Genomic DNA, 23,279 nt, shown 5'->3' with positions numbered 1-23,279 from the left:
GGAGTCTGCGATTCTGGTACTAAAGTTAGTTGCCAACACATTCTCACTCCAATCGCGTCATCAGTATTTAACGAGTTGGGAGTGAGAACGGATTGTTGTGTGACTCGGTCCGAGACCCTTTGTTATGCTATGTTTACACTTGGCTGGCTATTTTAATAAACGGACATTTCAACCTCTCCGTTTTCAAAAATAACATCGTGCACAGCTGTCAGTTATCAGAAAAGTGTTTACATGTACCCGTGTATATATGACGTCAATGCTGTCAAGAGCATGCCAAACCTGTAGGTGGCAGTGTAATGAGAAGCTCAAGCCCACGTTAGCCAATCAGAATCCCAAAAATAGCAACAACAGCAACGAATCACTTCCTTTCTCTTCTCTTCCTCACCTTCTCGGCTGCCTAAACCTCCGTTTGTCTCAGTTTACATGCAAACGAAGTTTTCCAAAATCTTCACTCTGGCCGGAGGTTTTAGAAAGACTCGTTTTCAGAGGCGAATTCTCCTTTTGCGTGTAAACAAAGGGCAATGTCTCTGTTTTTCAAAATAACCATGTACGTGTAAACAGGGCCTTATTTTCCCATTTACAGAGCCAGGGCTGCGTAGGAAAACCAGATTGTTTTAAGCGCGCAAAGAATGGACAGCTAGTGGACCGTGAGCAGATATTTGCTGAATTTGACAAAATATGTATTGGATTAGAATGACTTCACCTTGTAGTACAACACAAGGATGTGTTGGATATCTATCGCTTCATTTTATTTTCAATAACCTAAATCTTTCCATAATCTTAATCATACTGTAGTTGACATGTTTAGATTTTTTTAAATGGAAAAATATCATATCATCATTGATGGTAATGCTGGGTTGGAAACATTTTCAAAATCCACATTTTTTTGTAGCAAATGGGGCTCAGTTCATCACTACTTAGATCTCATATTTGTAGCTTTTTAAGTCTTTTCTATCTGTGACAGGGGAATGTAACTGTAACTGTATTGGGAATGTGGCAATATCGAAAGTGTAACGTCTGACGGGGCACCAAACACAACTGGTTGTGAACATGCCAACAGTTTATCCAGATTATCCAAACCACTTTATTTAGAGGTTAAACTGAAACTGATCACACCAGATATATCAGTGTTAATCACTAATTACTAGGGCTGTCATACAATTCAAATATTTAATTGTGATTAATCGCATGATTGTCCATAGTTAACTCGCGATCGACCGCAAATTAATAATTTTGTATCTGTTCTAAATGAAATGTGTTTTTTTCAAGTTTGTAATGCTCTTATCAACATGGAAGTGGACAAATATGCTTGCTTACGCAAATGTTTATTATTATTGCAACAATCCAAAACAATGACAAATCCTGTCTAGAATTTTCCCAGAATAACCTCAAAGGTACTGTATGCTCAAAAAATATGCTGAAAGCATGATATGGTCAACAATCAAGCAACAACATCAACATCAAGCAACAACAGATGGTCACATTGACCTGAATGGAACATTACTTGGGAATACTAACACAATCTAGTATCCTGCTTAACTAAACATCCCATTTTTTTAAGCAGCTCAACACAAAACATTGGACCTTGTGCATTACATTACGATGCTTGGCCAGCAAATCCTGTAAGATGACGTGGTATGAAGAGCAACAATGCTAGCTAGTCATATGAAAGACCATAAATCTGCGTAAGGAGGTTGGTTTGGGTGGTGGATGGGTCAAACAACACAGGACTTTCACCCAGGCGACCGGGGTTTGTGTCCCGTTCTTATTCCGTGTGTCACTGAAATGTACATTTTGTAACCCCACCCATGATGTCCCGTCAGTTAAACGTACGTCCCGACCATGGGCGTCAGTTTGGTTTGAAATGTGCTGGGGACAGAGACGCATTCGAAAGTACATTTCCAGAAGTGCTGGGTACAATGACGCATTCATTTTTTTTTTCTCTTTCGCACAGGTCATGTTTTGAAAGACGCTGTCCTGTATCTTACTAATGAATAAAAACGTGGTTTAATGTATGTAAACAATGATCAATGATTACCAAATTTCTCTCTCATATTGCTCCCACGGTTCTCTTAAGTCATAACGTGAAAAAGCTTAACGTGGTTTAATGTACCTAAACAACCACCAATCATCACCACATTTCTGGTTCGATTTTTTGACAGTTTTCAGTGGTTATGAGGAGCAATATGAGAGAGAAATTTGGTAATCATTGATCATTGTTTAGGTACAAGCTTTTTCCTCACCATAGGCGCCAATGAAGAAGACAACGCTAATGTGAGATAACTTATATAATCGTTGGATTTCGGTTTAGTTCTTTTGACAGGCTTAAGTGTTCATTACAAGATATGGCCATGAGAAATTTGGTAATCATCGATCGTTGTTTAGGTACATTAAACCATGTTAAGCTTTTTTTCACGTTAAGCAGAATGTCCCGACAGACAGTGTTGTGAACAGAGAAGTGTGCAGCCAGCACAGCAGCAGAGCGGCTGTGTCTGTGTCTGCCCTGTGGGGATAGAGATTGTTGTGGATTTTTTTGGCATCTGTCGCTCAAGAATTATATGTGTTATGGACTTTTTTTTTTTAACTAAATTGAGCTCGAGGTTTTCAAAAAAAGTGGTGGGTCCAAAATGACTCATGACGAAATCTCTCACCGAAATTGACGCCTATGGTCCCGACCCAGAGCGTTAAAAAGTGATGTCAAGAGTCCCTACCAAGCGCGTCTAAATATGACGAGGTCCCTGACGCATGTGTGTTAATTGCACGGCAAAAACATTTGTGGCGATAAAAGGAATTTGCGTTAACTTCTTATTATCCCGTTATTTTTGACAGCCCTACTAATTGCACAGGAAAAGTTTGTGAGAGCATAAAACTTTGGTAAGAACAGTAGGCAAAAGTTGAACTAGGAAGTTGATCTGTAAAACGTGATGGATTTGTTTTAAACTTGTAGCAATGTTGCCATGCTCCCAGATCCCAGGAATACACTTGAGAAGTGCAGTGTTATTATCACTAATGGTGGCCAAACCTACGACAATAAGACCCAAGTTGTAATAAACCTGAATTATCCTTTCAATATATTCACTTGCAGTCACTTTCCAGAGTGTCAAATAGCACTACCTGCAAATGAAAAATATATGTATGAGTAGGTGCACATTGCTTTTATGCACTGCCATTTTTTTTCCATCTCTGTGTGTATTTCAGAGTCAGGCTGCATGTTGTGGAGTATCTGTAGCCCATTTAGCAGAGCAAAGCGCATTGGCTCTCTATGAATGAGAGCGTACATCCGTCCAACTTATCTCTGAGTGCAGACTTGGGCTCTCTGCCTCATAATTACAGGTTCATACACACAACTCACAGACACACATTCAATAGCTTCTTTGTGGCTAGCTTAAGAATACCACTCATTTCCCGGTTGCTTTTTTTTTCCCATTCCGGAGTCCAGATCACATGAAGGGAAACACAGTGTGAAAACTGGACTTTGCTCCTCATTTTGCTGCGACTACCAGCCTCGATTTGCATTGCCATTGCCATTTAAGACTCTTATAAAAAACCTAAGTTGCAACAGCAGAATACGCTTCCTGTGATCATTTATCTAAATCACAAGCCTCGGTCATATTTCAAAGTATTTGCATCCTCTGCAGGGCACAAAACCTGAGTGCAGTAAAGCTTCCTATAGAGGTGAACCAAATTTAGCACTGGAAAGTTCACGCTGGCCTGTGTTTGACTCCTGGATCTCCAGCTCCACCCCCCTTCTGCCTGCCCCCACATCCCTTCCTGTGATGAAATCTACTCCTCGCGGTTGGTTTCGGAGCCCCTCCTCCACTCCCTTACCACCCACCACCACCACCAAAAAAAAAAAAAAAAGAAGGAGCAATCTTTTTGAAGCAAGCCACATCTCTGCCGGCCCTGTCGAACAATGAGATGCTCTCCGGCTGCTTTGTGCTGCGGGCCTCTCAATGCAAACAGAGCTCTGAGAACTGCTTTTTCATTGTCTCATCTTCAAGGGGTAATAAATAAGAGCCTGGACAGCTAGACAAGCTGCTACAGGGCGAGAATAAGAATGCCGCTGTTAAAAAGGCCCGGCTTTCAATCAAAGTCCATTCAAAGAATAGTTGGGGTTTTGTATTGACGCATGTTGTGCCTATTAATGAACATACAAAAGGAGCCATTTTCGTGATTTATGGACGGCTACCATGGATAATGCACTGTGACCACAGGCAGGGGAGGCCACACGTTAAGATATTTACCTCTGACAAAACACCAGCAACGCTTTAAGGGTTGTATACCTATGAAAGAGGATTGAATTTGAGTTTATTGAATTCATGCTCACAGTTAAACAACTGAATAAAAAGCTGAATTTACAACAGCTTAAAAAGATAGAAAGTCTAAATATAATAAATATACATAATTACACATATGCACCCATACATTTATACTCACATACAAAAAAGCCATCCACTTAAACAATTAATACGGTCTACGTAAGTGCCTTAAATACAGTAAACACTCAAAAAAACGTATGATGTACAGCACATGCACAGCCAACAGCAAACTCTAGGGACACTAGCTAGCAGTTCCATTATGGACACGTGTGAAAAATGTATTTGAGTTCTGAGTTTAAAGTCAGAATTCTGACTTTAAAACTCAGAAATCTAGAATTCTGTGAAAACAGTCAAAATTTTAAAGTCAGAATTTTAACTCTAAAAAAGTCTCATAATTCGGACTAATTCTGACTTTAAACTCAGAACTCAAATACATTTTTCACACATGGCCCTAATCCTCTTCCATATGTACCAGTTTGTTTGTTGACTAAGAAGTCAATTTATCTTTCAAAAAAGTAATCTCAAATGAGCTTGGATTCAGTCCCAGCAAGAATCTTTTATGGAGCAGACTCTCATGGCTCGGAGACATAAACACGGCGCAGAAAAGCCCTTGTCTGCGCACAGGTGCGAGGCATTGAAATCATATCAATAAACTACAGTAAGCTCTGTAATTGAGACAGCTCAGATCACAGGTTGCTTATTGCTTTGGGGAGTAAATACCATAAGAGGCATTTCCAAATTTAAAGCCTTCCCCAATAACTTTTACTCTGCTTTTTATTTCCCCCTTGCAGGTTCTTACAGACCATTATCATTCATGTATCGACATCATTTGGCTTTTGCCAGAGAGAGAGATGAGGGTTGAAGTATCTTGACAACTCGAGAGTGAAGCAGATTGATGATGGGCTCGCAGTAAAGAGTCAGGCAGACTGAGCCTCTCATTAAACTGCTCCAGATGTGTGCCAGATGTCGGGGGGGGGGTCTCTCTCATAAAAAATAAAAACCCTCACTATAAAATACCCCCTTGGCAGATTTGATCACAGTGTGGGTAACCGGTGTTGCTTGCAGCAGCTCGGGCACCTTTCCAAAACTAGAGACAAACTGTAGATCATGCCGTAAACACTGTTTTAAGATATGTGTGGAATGTGCGTCGGCACGTATGCAAAAGGATTCTCCGAGCGCTACATGAAGAAAGTGGGGATGGGTGGGGAGGAGACTCCAGGCAATGTGAACTATGGTTGAACTGTAGGAGGGAGTGCACTGAAAGGTTGGAAACAGTGGGGGTAAAAAAAACTCCCAGCCCCTTCTTCAATCAGTCATACAGCCCCGACATTGTCTCGTCTTCAGACATTCCTCCATGCATTGTCGATGACCAATAATCTTTTCCTTACTCTTTCCTTTGTTCCACCAGCCTCGTTTCTCATCACATTCAGCCCTCGGTGAACCAAGACACGCCACCTCTCGCAGATGAAAAGCATATTGTATTTTGTAAAAGGCTTGGAACCTGTTAAAATAGAAATGCTGTTAAACCTTTAGGGTTCACTATGAAACGTAGCCTGCACTCTCTCTTTTTCGCTTCTCTTGGCCTGAGCGGCTGGTGAGTTAGATCCATTCATTTGCCAGCCACTTGAGTGCACATTGATTTTCAATCCAGAGGGTTAGCACATGGTGTAATGAGAGAAGTCTGCATTATTCATACTTTGCCAGGGCTAGAAACCGCATGTGACCTAAATACCCGGCGATGGATTCTAAAATAACAACAGGGAAACACCAACAGACAAGGCAGACAGTGACTTGAAATGAGCGAGGTAGACAAAGATATTGGTAGGGAAAGAGGAGGGGATACATTTGGGGGGAGAACAAAGATGCAATGTGCAGGTGTGTAAGTGTGCATTTGCCAAGTTTGAGAGCAAACTGACAGCTGAGTCCCTTTTAACATTGGTTGCTGTGCAGACATGTTATTAGAGCGACACAAAGACAGCATCAAAGCAAACTGTGTGTACAATGTATGTCCATGCATTTATATATTGTAGCGTCTCTCAGGCCTGACAATGCTGCACAGATGGGTTTTATTACAAGGAAATTCGGAGTAAGCTTCCTCCTGCAGTTGCATTATGAATACTGTCTGACACCGCGCCCTCAGCTCATGCATCACACTCCATGTGTGTCTGCTGCTTTAAGGTGACATGCAGCAGTTTTTACAGTTACATATTATGTAAGATGACCGGTAAAAGATGACCTACAGTTGGTGATAATCTTAAAGAAAACAACAATCACTCTCAGAGAAAAAGAAATATGTTATTTGTCCAAGAAGCAATGGAGGTGAATGGAGTTACACACATACACATTGCTCAATACTGAGTTCCCTTTTTCAAAACCCTTCACGCAGTCGGCTCAACAGGAGTCAATGTGGACTTAGTCTGGATCAACGAACATTTCCAGGATGATTGCCGCAAGATGTCCATCGCCTTTCGCATTCTGTGTGTTGCCGTTCTCAAACTCCGTTCTCTTCAGGAAACGACATTGAAACTTCGAGCTAGCAAGCTACACGCTGAAAATGGCAAGTTTTAAAGAAAATTTGGATGGTGCAACAAGGTAGGCCTGCTTGGTTCTTTCGGATTGGTGGGATTGCTGTGGACGAAGTACACACGGAGATCCACTGGTAAGAGCTAATGAGGTTTAACCATGTATCCAGCTAATTTAAATAACTCATGTTACTGGACAGTTAACTTCATTTAATATTGTACTGTATGTGGTGTTTTCTTTTGCGGTGTGCAAATGTTCCTCCAAAACAAGTTCCTTCCTGAGACTATTAAGCAGAGTCACCATTGTTGCGTCCGGAGCTTAGCGCCGCCCAAGAAGACTGTGATTGGTTTAAAGAAACGCAAATATCCCAGAGCGTTTTTTTGGTCCTATCCCAGAATGTATGTGTGGTGTAGCCAGACGTTACTCCGCAGCGCTGTGGAGACAGTCTCGCATTGCCAGCCCTAACTGTCACTTTTTTTTTTTTTTTTTGCTTTCACTAGTTTATCCACTGTATGTATTTGTCTCATCTCTCATAATACTGTACTTTTTCAAAATAAAAAAGGGTATTCATATAATGGGTTCCCAATAAAAGCTGGTTGACTGGGATATGTATATGTTTACCTGTACTACACTAATTCACTTGATAAATTCATGCAGCACGTCCATTTCCACAGTGATAATTCATTAATTCATGTCATACTCACCACTCTGCTTTTATTTTTTACAGAAATACTGTTTTCCTTCACTTCTTTGATGTTTTTTTCATTCTGTATAAAGCAATTGTTATTGAACTCACTTTCTGCAGGTGTTTGGCATTAAATGCCTATCAAAAATGTTACTCTGTCTTTCTCCTCTCCTTTATTTGCAGTTGTTTTGTTGTTCTTTTTGGTCACTATTAAGCTTCTGACAATGATACTCCTTCAAAAATAGTGTTTCACATTAAAGGGATAGTTTGGATCTTTTGAAGTGTGGTTGTATGAACTACTTCTTCATAGTCAGTGTGTTACCTAAAGTAAATGGCGGTCGACACGCCCCCCCAGTTTGAAGAAACAGTCTGGAGTCCCGGCCACGGAAGCTAAGCAATGTGCTGCTGTGGACGGGGGGCGACAGCTAAATGTATTTTAGATACCTAAAAAAAGGACTACAAAAAAAAATCAATATCAGTTTAATTGTACGCTCTATATACAGGGGTGCAACTACCCAGTGTCAGAGGGGTATGCAGCAACAATTTTGTGTGGTCTAATAGAACTCCTACCTGATGTCATCACTGGTCTCATCTCTACTTGATGCCATCGCCGACCTCATGTCTGTCTCATTCACTCCTTGCCTGTGTTCTTCTCCACTAAGACATATTGTCAAACAAACATTATGTAATAAATTTTCCATTAGTTTTTCCATATTAATAATATTAAGAAATGAATCTGTTGGTATCAAGTGGCTCCCCCTACACTTCCACCTAATGTTAGACCTACGTGTTGCCTTCCCCTGTCTTTCCTGATCCACCATCCTCACACCTGAATGAAATGAACTCAATGTTAAATATAGCAGCCTAAATTCAATTCTTATCAGCCTAGTGATGGCACCAGATAAGACAACTATTATGCAGTAAGGTTGTGCTGCTGTTGAAATTACATTCACATTTTGGATTTTAAAAAGTACAAATATGGAGAGCCACTTAGCACAGACCTTTTAAAGAAAGAGATAGATGTGACCCTGTAATTACAGCTTCCATGTCACCCAACAGATGTAACTATAGCCTGTATGTCTGACAGCACAGCTAACATTGTTGAAATAAAATATAGGTCCACGGTTCAAGGCCAGATTTATAGGCGCGGACCTTATCGCCAGCTGCACTTTGTCAACTTCTCCAAGTTTTCTTCAAAGTATGAAAAAAGTCCCAAAACGAGGTCTAAGAAAATCCACGCAGAGTCAGAGTCAGATGTGAAAAAGAGAGTTTAATGTGCTTCGAAAAGAATTCTACACACAAGAAACCCGAGCAAGTACCGGAAAGCTTGCTAAAGATTTCTTTGTTCTACTGCGTCTTATATTTGCCAAAAGAGAGACCATCCTCCTGAGGAGCGCACCAATGATCACCTTCAAAACATGCATGTAAAACTTCAATTGGCTACTTTTGAGGCTGAAGACCACCTTTTTTGGGGGATTTTCCACTAGATTAAGTAATTTAGCTGATCTTGCATTTTGAACGCCTACGCTTAAGGCACTGGCTTTGTGCCCGCTGTGGCGTTTGCGGCTATACAGCAGTGAGCCATCCGTAGCTGTTGAGGCTGTGTAGCGGTAGGCCATCCGTGGCTGTTGCGGCTGTATAGCAGCAACTGAAGGTGATCCGAGGAAAAAGGTCTTTCCTCATTTCAAGCAAAATACATATTTCTTATCTAGTATCATATTTGTTGTACATTGTATATTTCCCATAACTCAATTAAAACAGATTTTATCACATTTTGCCACAACATGAACAGCTAATGGTAAAACAAAATCTATTAATGATTCCATGGTAAACCAGAGTTATTGCATACGTTATGTTTTCCAGCTTCTTGTCATGTATTGTGCATGCTACCTTATATTATAGTCTGAGAACAGTCTGTTAACATGAATATTTGCAAGCCTCCAATTTGGTAGCAAATCTATGCATGATTCCATGGTAAACCCCATTTGGCTGCTACATTCCCAGTGTTAGCAAACGCTAGCTAGTCTGTTAACACGAATATTTGCAAGCCTCCAAGCCTAGATGTCACACTTTAAATCCTACCTGTTGCCTTTCACCATCCACTTATTTAACTGCTGTCACATCCCTTGACATGCCATCTCCTTTTCCCTCTTTCTTTTTCTATTTTTAGCCCCTGACAGCTTTTTTGCTTTACTACTCGTACCTGCTCACTCAGCGCTCACGGCGCGCCCCCCCGCTCCCTCTTCTATGTCAACATTCTGTGATGGAATCTTATGAGAGGGCGCCTATAGCCTGTTAGTCCTATTAAATGTTATATAACATTGAGGAAATGCCGACATTATATAGAAACGCACAACAGCAGCTAAATATAAAAAATACCAAAACAATTATCACATACCCTTCACCATACCTAGAGATTGGCATGGGGTACTTTCCATAAGATCATCTCTCAATGCAAATCAAACCAGCTATTAGGCTAACTGAAATAAAACCATGCCAATCTCTAGGTATGGTGAAGGTTATGTGATGATGTGGGGCTATTTTAATTCCAAAGGCCAAGGGAACTTTATCAGGATGCATAGTATCCTGGATCCATGAAATAACTGGCCTTTAAAAATAAAAATCTGCCTGCCTCTATGGGAATTTAACATAGGGGTGTGTATACGTATGCCCCCTGTATTTTAAGGAATATTTATTTATTTACGATACATTATTCATTCACAAAGAAAATTTGTGTCCTTAAAGGTTGGATTTTTCCTATTTTTTTTAATTAAGGCATTCATTTTTGATTTATGATTTTTTCATTCCTCTTTTTAGTCAACTTTAGCATGGGTTCATAAACTTATGAGCACCACTGTACCTCATACAACCCCACTTCAAAAGATCCAAACTATCCCTTTAAAGTCATCCAGTTGCTCAAAGGCCCTAACAAGTCATATTTTAGCTAGTTTAAATGAAAACTGTCCACACTGAGGTCTGTAGATTATACAAAACTATCTTCAAACTCCGCTTTTTTCTCTTCCATTATTACACAATAATCATTCTGTGATATAGCTTTACTGCAAATTGACCTGGAAAACATTCACGCACTACCTTGGGACACGTGCGTGCAGCTGACAGGACGCTCTCTTTGCTGGAGGCCTGATGCTGCCATCATGTGCATTTCAGGGAGGAAAGAGAGAGAGAGAGAGAGAGAGAGAGAGAGAGAAAAAAAAACATTCCCTGGGAGATGGGGCAGGAAGCATTTCTGTATAAGACGAGGAGCGTGTCGACATCCCCCTGTCAGATGAAGGCTTTGATAATCTGTTGGGGTCGGTAGCAGGTAGGACACTGACAGGTTGGAAGTACAGGTATCCCCTCCCCACCGTACCCCTCAAGGCCATACGGGAGGAGAGTGTCGGGGAGGGGATAGGACAGATGTGGAGATGCTGGAAGTGTGTGAATGACAAGATTTATTAACCAGCTCACTGACATGCCTATGTGATGCTTTTTTATACTGCTTTAGAATCTGCTTACCGATGCTTGTGCTGGGTTAGGGTTTGATTTTTTTACCATCACAGTACAGCAACATAAGGACAGATTGAATTGAAAAGTCTGCTTTACATGACCTCATAACAATGAGTGAATAGAAGCACATGGCTGCGCCCCACCACTTCATCTGCCTTTGCATAAGGAGGTGGTGTGACAGTATGATCCAAAACATTATTGCGTGATTATAATACTTCCTTTGTCTATATTTCTTCTTTTTATCTCTCTCATACATACTGATGTTGACTGGGACACTGGAGTTCCCAGGAGGTATGTGGTGTTTGCAGTGGAGTTCATTTTCTTTTGTGAATCCCCCAGTAGAGGTAGAAGGCGGCGGGTAGGGCGAACCGGACCGCAGACCCGACAACAGCGAGTGTTTGAGTGTGTCCCCTGGGGATGCTGCGACGACCCTAGATCATTTGTGCGAATCCACAAATCCCATTCAACAGCGGCGCTCATTACCTCACTGTTTGTTTCATCTGTTTCTTTCTTGATGCTCAAAGTTCAGACGTGTATCTGTATCAGACAGCCTCGCATTTATTCTTTTGTCTCTAATGTTGTGAATAATACAGTCTGTGCTTTAGTCTTCACACACCAAAGCATGATCAAGGAGAAGTCAGCAGATGTACTCTTTTTATCTACTTTTTGTGATTGTACTTTTTTTCTATATTTATGGTGCTGCATATCTGATGTCTACACTCTGTCCTGCCCCAGTCACCAAGGCCGGATCATATTAATGTATTGATAGTCTCTTCATCTTGCTTTCAAATGCAGGAAACTGACTTAGTGCAATGGTATTTTTAAACACAAAACTATTTTGATATGGTTTTACTAAGTATACTTGCTATATGATGACACAATCATCTGTCCCTTTGATTAAAGTCTGTGGTGTTACTCAGTGATTCCCAACCTCAGGGTTAGGACCCTAAATGAACACAGGGCTCTTAAGCCTGGGAGCGGAGTTCGTGTCGGGGGCAAAAGGTAAGGGGAAAAGCAACCCTAACTCTAACGAGTGTCTGTGTCCCAGGAGTACTACTTAAGGGGACCGGTATTTTAACCCAAACCACAATGTTTTTCTAATCTTAACTAATCATTTTGGGGCCATGTTAACTGTCTTCGCTGCATGACGCTCACCTTTTGTTGGCTAAACTCAACTGCAATGGCCGCTAAAACAACGGTAAACTTACGGTGCTCTTGATACCAATACCAGTTGCTAACAATGCATTTGGCTGTATTTTGTGCATACAAACACCGCAGCACAAATGTCCACAGATAGAAGTTGGACAGTACTCTGTATATGACTTGTTAAATGAGACACATTAAAACAGAAGTGCTAATAAACATATATTACTGCAGCTTTCATTACTGTTGATGCACGGAGCAGCCATGTTGGATTTTTTTAGGTCGGCTTTTCTCGGGGTACTGTGAGGTTGTCTGACTTATCCGACTTTTTTAAAATCACATATCGAATTGTAATCACAATATCTGGCAGAAAAACAGAAACGAGATTTTTTCCCTAAATCGTTCAGCCCTAGTTAACACTGTAAACTGCATGAATACTGTAAACCTTAGAGTTTACAGTACAGCATAAACACTCTTGATATGATGAATGAGCTGATAGTTGTTACAGAGATTTTCCAGTATGATTTAGAAATTCAAAATATTGTATTTGGCTTGCGTCTAATTTCTCAAATTAGGCTATTTATCAACAGGAATACAAACTCTGCTCAACAGAAACAACACATATTGAAATTGACTGTGTGCAGTGTGCCTATTTACACTTCAGAGTTGAGGAGCACACCTGAGCTCCTCACTGGGACGAGAATCCCCCCTGGGTGAAGTTGCCTGCTGGTTTTCATGTCAGAGCAGATTTTTGAGGTGGTGGAGGGAGGTGGGAACGAGAGAGGGAGTAAATATGTGGAGCTGAAAGTTGTAAACAGCAGAGCTCAGGCCCAGGCAACGCAAACCAGAGTGTGTCAAAATAAGGCTACAGTAGTGGGAGACATCAGGGACCACTCACGGTGAGGAAATATTCCAGGAGCTGCACTCATTGCTGTCTGACATCGTTATCATCATATTCTGTCTGATTAATTTCATCTCCTAACAAATTCCTTCACCTTTTCATTTTGCAACTAGGAGAGGCATCTTAATCTAAATGTCTAATCTAAATTTGAAGTGCTTCTCAAGACACACCTTAGTGTTTTAGAGAAGAGACTATTGCTATTGAAAATAATAGGCAAAATGGCGATAAACAGTTCAAATTAAAGCACCAGAGGCTGAGATTTCCTGACTTTTAGTCCCTTGTATGGGTAAAACTTCAAAAATGTTGATGTCCCATAATGCAACTGAATAATCTTTTTGTTAGACCTTCTGTTATTGGTAAATGCTCACATCTTTCAAACTCTTGAGTCTGCATTCTGAAACTCAGACTTTCTGTTAAACATTTGTAGATTCCAATCCCAAACCAAGATAACCCTGATGACATCATAAGTAATGCCACATCACATAGACTTGATGTGTAAAATTGCTGTTCCCCCTATAAAAGAGTGCTCCACTGATTTAACATTATAATAACGTTGTCGGACTCATGATGGGCACATTACAAAAAATGATCAAAATCGATGCAGCAGAACCAGAGATATCATCTTTTGTTTAATTCCACATATTCTTCTCTCTTATCAAAACCAGGTGCCTATATTACTCAATACAGGTGTGTTATGCTACTAGCAGCTAGCCTCGGGCAGAGATGAGCAGCAGGCTATAGACTCTCAAAACTCAACTCTTTCTAACTCCACACCTCTATTTTATTCATATTTTCAAACTTGTATTCTTCAGACCCAACTGAGGCTGACTCAGGTGACATCACTCAAGGACATTTATCAGACTTACACAGATTCTTCTGGAAACAAAAGGCTTTATACAACTTTTTTAACATATGCAGTAGTACTCCCCAACACCTGGAAACACACTTTAATGTGTGAAATCTGCGAACCCCCCTTCAAAGGCATTGGCATGGACCTGACGTCCAATTTGCGCTCAATCCTTTCACGGGCCATGTACGCAACAATTCATGTATACAAATTTTATATGTTGCACTCTCCTCCTTACAGGAGTGTGATTGCTTCCTGAAACTGGAAAGTGCTATGTACAAATCCACACAGCACACAGGACGGTGAAGCAGGAAATGCTGCACGTGGCATCTCTTCACTCATCACTACTGTACAGCACATGTATTGTTTTCTTCTACTTGTTTCTTCACACTTCTTGTTGAAAAAATCTGCGATCAGCTTGAGGATTCAGTGCTACAGATTTTGTTCAGTATTCATGTACTGAAACATTCTAAAGCCAGCTTGCAACAAGTCCTGGATGAATCTACAAGAACCCGAATTAGGTCCCATAGCAAAACATCCACACAGGTGATTTCAGTTATTCTGGCTGATTAGACCTCTGCTCAGGTTGAAGGTGGGCCGGAGCTTAGATGGGAATTTATTAGGTCACAACTCTTTCCTACCAATAAGAATGATAAAGGTGGTGGCTGGGTTGTTTCAGTTGGTAGAGCAGGCCCACATATACATAGAGGTTTATGCCTCCACGCAGAGGTCCAGGGTTCGAGTCAGACCTGTGAAGATTTCCTGCATGTCTTCCCCCTCTCTCTCCCCTTTCTCACCTAGCTGTCCTGTCCATTAAAGGCAAAATGCCCAAAAAAAAATCATGTGATAACGGTGTCATTTGTTCTGCCCTGACAGGTGCAACAGCCCTAACAAGAGACTCAGGAAGATGTCATTCAAACAGTCTAAACAAACCCACACAGTCCTGGGAAGAGGTCCAATCAGCCAGATCAACTGAAAACACCTCTATGGCTGTTCAGGGCCTTTAAAATACTTGCTTGCTACGTTATGTGCGCATTGGCAACTACGATATTGTTAAGGTTAGGAAACAATTGGGGATACCATTAATACGTTATCACAGGTCTGTTAAAGGACACAAACTCCCCTGCATGAAAGCCAGACATGCTATGCGACCATCCACCACTACAACCTCCACACCCTTACTTTCTAAGTCGACACATAAAGGGCACACCACTTCCTTCAGTGGTCCTTCAGTGTTGGCACAGAATGGAATCTTCCACAAAACTTGCAGCAATACAACAACATCACGCTGCTTCCTGCTTTGAGCAGTACTCACCAACAGGCGAGGGTGTGCTGCCGCTGCTGGACGGCTGTTGGATCTGCAGCCTCTGCGGTGATGATGGCGGCAGCTGTGGCAGGGAGCTGATGATCGACGGGAACAGGAAAGGATACACCCCGGGTGTGTAGCGCCTCATCTGGACCAGCGGAGGACTGCTGCGGGCCTGGGCACGGCTGGCGGTCTTCATCACAGCGATGGGCGTCGGGTGCACTGAGCACTGAGCAAGCTGAGGCTTGACGAAGCTGGGAGGCCATCGGGTGAACCCTGGCTTCGGTTAGTGTGTCTGGAGCAGGTGTGGTACCACCTCAGCACTCCAGAGATGCATGGTGGCGGAGTTTAGTGTTCCACTCAGAAGTTTGTTCCACTAACACTGTAACACAGACACACATTAGCTATGAGTTAGTTACATCTCTGCACTGTATATACTCATGAATAAATTCAATCCTAATCATTATAATGACAAACCCATGGGAATATACCAAGGTGTAGCACTGTCAAGATACAGATAGACTCAGGGGAGTCCTCGCACATGTCTATTCCAGATCAACCTCTCATTGGCTTGTTTGAAAGTTGGCTTTTCATATATATCATTATTCTACCATTGCATTGTCCTATTATTGCTCTCGCTGCCAGACAATTTGTTTTATAGTATTACACAACCCTTAGATCTGGTTCTCGCCCTTTTTGAGTCGCGAGCCCCAGAATAATGAGGTTGGTGTTCGCGCTGAGTTTGTATGTGAATGTTTATCCTTGTATGGTAGCCTCTGCAGCCAGTGTATGAATGTATGTGTGAATGGGTGAATGCTGGCTTGTATTGTGAAACATTGTGAGCGGTCGCTAAGCCTAGAAAAGCGCTACATGAATGCTGCCCATTTACCATTTTCATCCGGTGCCACCATTAGGTTGACATTTTTGGTTCAGTGGAAATATCTTAACAACCACTGGATGTATTGCCATAAAATGTGATACGAACAATCATGTTCCCCAGAGGTTGAATTGTAATAACAACACTGACCCGCTGAAATTTCACATTGATGTTTATTTGCTGGCAGTCTTCTTCTTCCCTGTCATTGCTAGGCAATGCTGAGTATCTTGCCACGTAGCCCAATTTCACAGCAAACACTTTATGTCCAAATATTGGAAGACATTGGCAGGAATGTGTATGTGTGTTCTCATGCACATGCTCAAGACAAACAAAACTGTGATCCACTCATAAAAAGCAACTGCTCCATAGCAATTAGGTCTGAAGTCTACCAACCATCCTTCACATCCTTCCTTTCCAACCAATCTGTCATGGCTACTTTCATTTTTGAAAGTCACAACATGTCTTTACTTAAAGATAATTGCAAAGAGAATTTGTTCAGACAGCAAGGAAGCAAAACTGGTTTCTTTTCTTTTGAATGACCAACTTCCTTCAAGCACCGTTCCATTGCCTGGTTGGTTGTGAACACATACAAATACTTGACTTTGCTGTAAAGACACACTACTGCTTGATAGAGCAGTGAAAAAAAACTAAAACTCTGTTCAGTAACACTTGCTTAGTTCAGTGTGAAACTGCTAACTCCCATGTTTCAAGGATTTCCCAAGATGTTTCCAGCAGACACATTGTCCTCATAAATCAGTTGCACATCACCTCCGGCGTCCACCCCAACTCCCCCCACATCAAGGTAGCTGCTCAGGGTGCCAATGAAGACGAGTGGGGAGGAGTGGAGGTGTGATCAGTCCTCACTGCTGAATTCTGTTTAACAGAGTTATAAACAGCTACGGCATAATGGTGCTCATAACGCTCTAATCTGCAGTCAGAGGGCCATTAAAGTGATTTGTAACCACACTTTGTAATTAACGACCACCAGATAGCGTCTTGCCGCTGTGCTGCATGCCACTGAGGAAGATAGGGACAGAGGAGAGGTGAGAGAAGAGAGAAGGACAGGGACATGGTAGATCTGTGTCTGGGTGTGATTGTGACTGGAATGGGATCTGCTGACAGACTCAGATATTTGAGTCAAGACAGGTAAACATGAATTCCATATATTGTTTCAAACCCATGTGCCATTATTACATTACATCAACTTGGCATACACTTTTGTCCAAGGCATCTTATTTTTTCTTTTCAAATACATACATAGAGGTCAATTTGGGGTTCAATGTCTTGCTCAAGGATCTTTCAACATGTTTCAACCTGTATTCGTTCAGGAAGGTTTCATTGGGAGCCTAGGCATCATTTGCCGCAACGCCCTGACCACACTCTCACAGTTACACACATTCACAAGACCGTCCTCAACCAAAAAACAACCGTATAGGTCGATTGTGCAAGCAGCTCATAATGACCCATAAATACGTTTCTTGTTAGGCGGTGACCTCTCGTGGCTGTAGTAATTATCGCAAGAGCAAACAAGGAAGTAAGGTGAGGTCGGGGTGGTGGATGGGTCAAACAAACACAAGACTTTCACTGTCACATTTTCAAATCAACCGAGTTTTATGGACCTTAGTCCATGCTGTAGGTACGTCTGTGACTTCACGTTACGTACCTATTTTAGTAGTTTTACGTGACTCATTTAAAGCCAATCCAAAGTATTTTTGTTGCCTAAACTTAACTAGTTCAGTTTCACAATGTTTACTACCTATTTAAAACTGCACCTGTTACATTAAATACAACAGTCACATGATTGAATTTTCCACCGCGGTGTGTGTGTAGAATTAGTTTCTCCTTTTTAAACGGTACATTCTATCAAATCAGAATGTAGGTGACTACATTGTAAATACCAGAAGCAAGTACAAGGGTTTTAAGGCTTGTCCTTCTGGAATAACAAACACAGAATTTCAATACCAGTTATAAACTCTACTGTATCATGGGGATGTTCACATCATAATTTTGGGATATGTGCTTATTAGTTTTCTTACTTAGAGTTAGATGAGACGACTCATTATCTGAATACGCTAAATTTGACCACCAGGCTGAAAACGGGGGAAACGACTAGTCTGGCTGTGTCTAGAGGTAACAAAATCCACCTACCAGCACCTCTGAAGCTCACTGATTAGCATGTTGCATCTCATTTGTTTAATTTATACACAATCCACCCTTGGATTATTATTTAAAAACTGATATCTACTATATTTGCCTTATTGTCCCTGAGAGACATACTGTACTGCACACACTGAAGGAGATGTCTTTTTTGCCACAATATTCCTATGCATATTATTCTCATTGCTTCCTGTGTGTTATGAGTCATCCAGGGTTAGGGATGGGGGTTGTCTGGTGTCTCAATAACAGGTTGAAGCAGTGGAAGATAAGAGATGCTGCAGCTTCCAGTGGGAGGAGAGCTGCTGCTTGTTTGGCTCCAGCAGTCTTCTCTTCCCCCTAGGGTTCCCTGCTGTCATACACACATTACTGCCTGGAACAGTTTAATCAAGAGGGACAGAGGAAGCACACACACTATCAGCAGTCCTTCTCTCACTTGCAGGAAACCTCAGTCATTGAAGGTTTTGTTTTCAGAAAAGGTTGTACAGTACTGTCGGTGTGGACAAGCCATTCTCACTCCCAATTCCTCAGATACTGACGCTTAGTCAGAGGCCCTAAGCGTCAGAGGCCCTCAGCGTCAGATACCGACGCACAAGACACCCTTTAGCGTCTGTATGGACCATAGACTGTATCTAAAGTTGTATAAACGTCACCCATTGGTTTGTGGACTGCCGTTTTGAAGCCAGTAGTTTGCATTGTGGTCATTGCCATCTTGGTATGTTGGAGCCAGAAGTGACCATATTTGCTAAAAGTGGAAAAGTGGCTGATTTTCAGCCCTTCGGACGCAACTCATCTAGCGGACTTTTACTGGCCGGTAAACGGGTATGTCCGGGTACTGGTGTCGTATATATTGGATCCAATATTATTGATGATAATTCACAAAGTGAAAATATCAATAAATATCTTTATATGTCATCTTTAACATGTACCTTTATTTTGAAATTCCCACTTTGTATTTATTCTTTTTATTAAAAAGAGTAGTTTGTTGTCTGGAAGAGCTTAGTAATGAAATTGTCAAATCATATTTTAGTTGCTTTTATTAAAATATATGTATAAATGTGACTGATTTTCTTAAATGGGCTTATGTATCGCCTCGTGTCGGTAGCAGGCCCCTGAATTGAATCGAAATCGTATCCTGGCAGACTATGTCATATTAGTTCATATTGTATGTTGTCCTAAGATTCAATAAAATATTATATTGTGATGAAACATGTGATTATACCCCTAATGATGACCTTACACCAAACGACATTTCAAGTGATTCCGTTGTCGCAGACTAATTTCCAATATCAGAATGAAATCCTGATAGTATTGTTAGAGTTGGAGCGCTCCCGTCGTCTCCATCGTTTGGTGTAAGTTCATCATAAAACTCAGTCCGAGTCAGTCTTTTTCCCATCTCGACAGTCTGACTTAATCAAACGTGTTTGATATTATCGTAAGTTTTAAGTCTTGGTAGTGAAGTTAAATCATGTGAACATTGTCAACAACCAATAGGTGCCAATGGGGTACCCTAACCCCAGCACCAAACAAGAAGCAGCAAATGGCTAGAGCCAGTGTTGTTTAGGGTTGCTATGGCGCCACGCTAAGCTAAACACTAAAGAGGTAAAGTTGCTGATTTGATCCAACGGGAGATTTACTGGCGGATAAACACAGACCTCTGGGTACTGGAGACATTCATCTGCATGTACGGCAGAACAGAAAATCGCCAAGACTTTCTCTTAAGTTACCAGCTACTGCTAGCACTAGCTAGCTATCGTGGTTGGCAGAACTCTGAACAAGACATTTCTAGGTGACCAAAATGTTACAATCAACTTTGAAGAAGTGAAAACACATAGTGAGAGGGTCAACGTTTAAGATGAAAACACAGACAACCCCCATAAACAAGTTCACGACTATTTTAATGTTCACAGAAAATGGAAATGGAAATGTTTACTGAGTAATAAATCAAGGCAGAAGTAGGGTCATATACCCATTGACTTCCAGTCAAGTCACCCCCTGCTGGAAATTAGATAGAATGCAGGTTTAAGGTACTTCCGCATTGGCTTCACTTTTCAGGTCCGGAATTTGCCGCTTGGTATATACACACTAGGGATAGCAGGAGCTCAACCGAGGGATAGCAGGAGCTCGACTGTGGCACTGTAAAATGACGTAGTATGAAGAGCGACAATGGTAGGGAGTAATATTAAAGATTGAATATCCACATAAGGAGGTTGGTTGGGGTGGTGGATGGGTCAAACAACACAGGACTTTCACCCAGGAGACTGGGATTTGGGTCCCGTTCTTGTCTCGCGTGTCACTTAAACATGCATCTTTTAACCCCACCAACGATCTTTTCCTAACCATAACTAGGTACCATATCCTGTGTGTTGAAAAATGACGCTAATGGGTCCTGTCCCAGAGCGCCAAAAAGTGACGCCAAGGGGTTCTGACCAAAAGTCAGTATGTGTCGAGTTGGGAGTAAGAATGTGTTGGTGTGGAAGAAAGCATCAGCAATGACCCATTTAAAAATGAAGAGATGGTTATTATGAAAGATGATCTTCCTTCCTTTCATGAGCTGTTTACACCTTATAAAGCAAGTGTTACCTTAAATTGTCAACAATGGTTATATAAACTAAACTTATGTATTCAGATGCAAGGGAACATTAAACAGAGAGAAAAACAACAGATCCATGGGAAGCTTTAGAAGTTGTTCTAGATAAAATCATCAAACAACAGAGACCATGTGGGGAAAAGCACTCACCGAGCAAAGTTCGTATGGTGCATCTAATGTACTTGTAGTGTGCTCAAGGCCATGCTTTGCAGCTCTCAATAGGTAAACAGCCTCTCTAGTCTAAGAACACACTGTACCATTGTGATGAAATTATTTCTGAATGCTGCAGGAACTAGTGAGTGCCGTTTTACAGAGATAAGCCACTTAGACACCATCTGTTCCTAGCTTGTTCATAAGTTTGGAGTATTATTTCTCCAGTAGAATCAATTATGCACCACAAATTAAAGAAATTATCCAATTGACACGCAGTGAACGGAATTATCATAGTCCTAAGTAACGGTCTTTATACCTGGCTCAAGATTTAGATGAAATAAGAACTCAAATACTTACATAAATACAGTGTTGTTATAATGTTTTGACATGTCGAATAGAATGGAGTCGGAAAGTGTACTGAAGGAGGACTACATACAGAGGAGGAAGACGCATTCTTCTGGCAATACTGTGAGATGTTTATACTGCAACATAACTTTCTACAGTGGGGTTATTCACAAAGTGGTTACTGTGTTCTGCAGATGCATCTTTGGTCTGACAACTTCTAAACAATCTCCTTTAAGTAAACTCTCTTCCTTCATTGTAGTGAGAAACAAGAGGTAATGCAATGCAAGAATAATTCATGAGGCTTAATTTAGAAATGTAGCTTGTGCTCCCGGAGCAGATAGAAACCTGATAACAACGCAGCCAGTGAGCATGAGCTGAATAAAAATAGAAGACATTAAAAACAGCAAGTTCCTGCATGTAGAAATGACAGTTGGATGGAGCCACTAACATGCGTTACTGCATTAACAGTTCACTTTTTTTTTCTCCAGCAGCTCAGCTTGACTTGGACTTTCTGTGAAGCAGCAGGTGCTAAAAAACAACGTTATATATGGAGAATAATGATATGATCAATATGATGACATGATGAAGTTTAATGGATTTTCTATGTGAATCATTGAAACTGAATGCAATTCGAGACATTCTAATGTGATAACATACATAAATGTACAAATACAAATTCTAAAAATACAATGTATTCATTTACAATATACTCACTTATACATAAATATCTACTTTATTGTGCAAGGCACTGCAGCTACCTACAGTTACCTTTTTACTGAAAGGTAAAGTCAACAAGTTTATTTGACAGAGAAAGTTACACGCAGTAACAATTTCATGGCAAACAACAGTGACGGGTGCAGCTTACTAAATTCTTGTCGTCAAAGTGAGGTTGCCAGGTTTGGTACTATCATGCCTGTACATAGACCAAAACCAAAAACGTGCTTATTGAGCATATCTGGAAAGTATGCATTTACATTTCTGTTTGAGAACGGATCGAACTAAACATGAAAAAATGTGTTATGTATTAGTGAGTTTTAGAGGTGTTGGCAGTTTTTAACTTTGCTATTGACCCTGAATGTGAATGGGTTTTTTTCCCAAAATGTTGAGCTATTTCTTCAAGACTCATGACGTCTTCAAACAATGGATGTTTAGACTTGTCAGAGGATTTACCAGCTGGTTCTGAGTTTTTTAGGCCAGGTGCACATTTGTCACCATCAGTGTCATCAGCCTTCTAAAATTCTCTACTGCACAGCGGTGCTTTGAGCCAAAAGTGATCTCTGTGCACACAAGTGTTTTTAGCTCCAGTAGAAGAACGAATCTCCATTTAAACTAACACGCCCAAACCTCATATCCCATCATCATTCTCGTACACTGGGCATGCGCATGCCGGGGTAAACAGGAGGCAGCATTTATACTCCGCCTGTTGCTGGTAGTTGCCATGGTAACGTTAGTAGCTTAGTGTCAGAGAACGAGACGTCATGACAGATAAGACCGAGTCAGGCGGCGAAACGTTGTACCCAGTGTTGGTGTTGCCAAAGGTCTCTGTTTGCGGCCGTTAACTGTAGCCTGATTGTGTAAAATGCATTCCGTGTTTATCTCTGTTCCTTGTTTTTCTCTCGTCTTCATTCCTCTTGTGCGTCCCTCATGGCTCAGTTGAGCGCCTCTTTCTCTCTCTCCCTATGATAAATGGAGGCTCCCCCGATGCCGACCCCTGGCATCTGGATCACAGCCATAATGACCGGGCCAAGTGGTGCTAACATCCCTCAGAGAAAGGTCAATAGACCTGAATGGCAATACAGGTATCGACTGTCATCCATCAGAGGCTGGAGGTGCCCGACAATGGCATGACAACAATTGATTGTACATCAGTCACTCTGGGATCAATTTCAAAATCATTTCGGCATAATTTTCAGGTGCAGGGGAAATCAA

Source organism: Sander lucioperca, chromosome 16 (assembly GCF_008315115.2).
Source record: "Sander lucioperca isolate FBNREF2018 chromosome 16, SLUC_FBN_1.2, whole genome shotgun sequence".
Classification (NCBI taxonomy): Eukaryota; Metazoa; Chordata; class Actinopteri; order Perciformes; family Percidae; genus Sander; species Sander lucioperca.
This window is presented reverse-complemented; position numbering follows the sequence as displayed.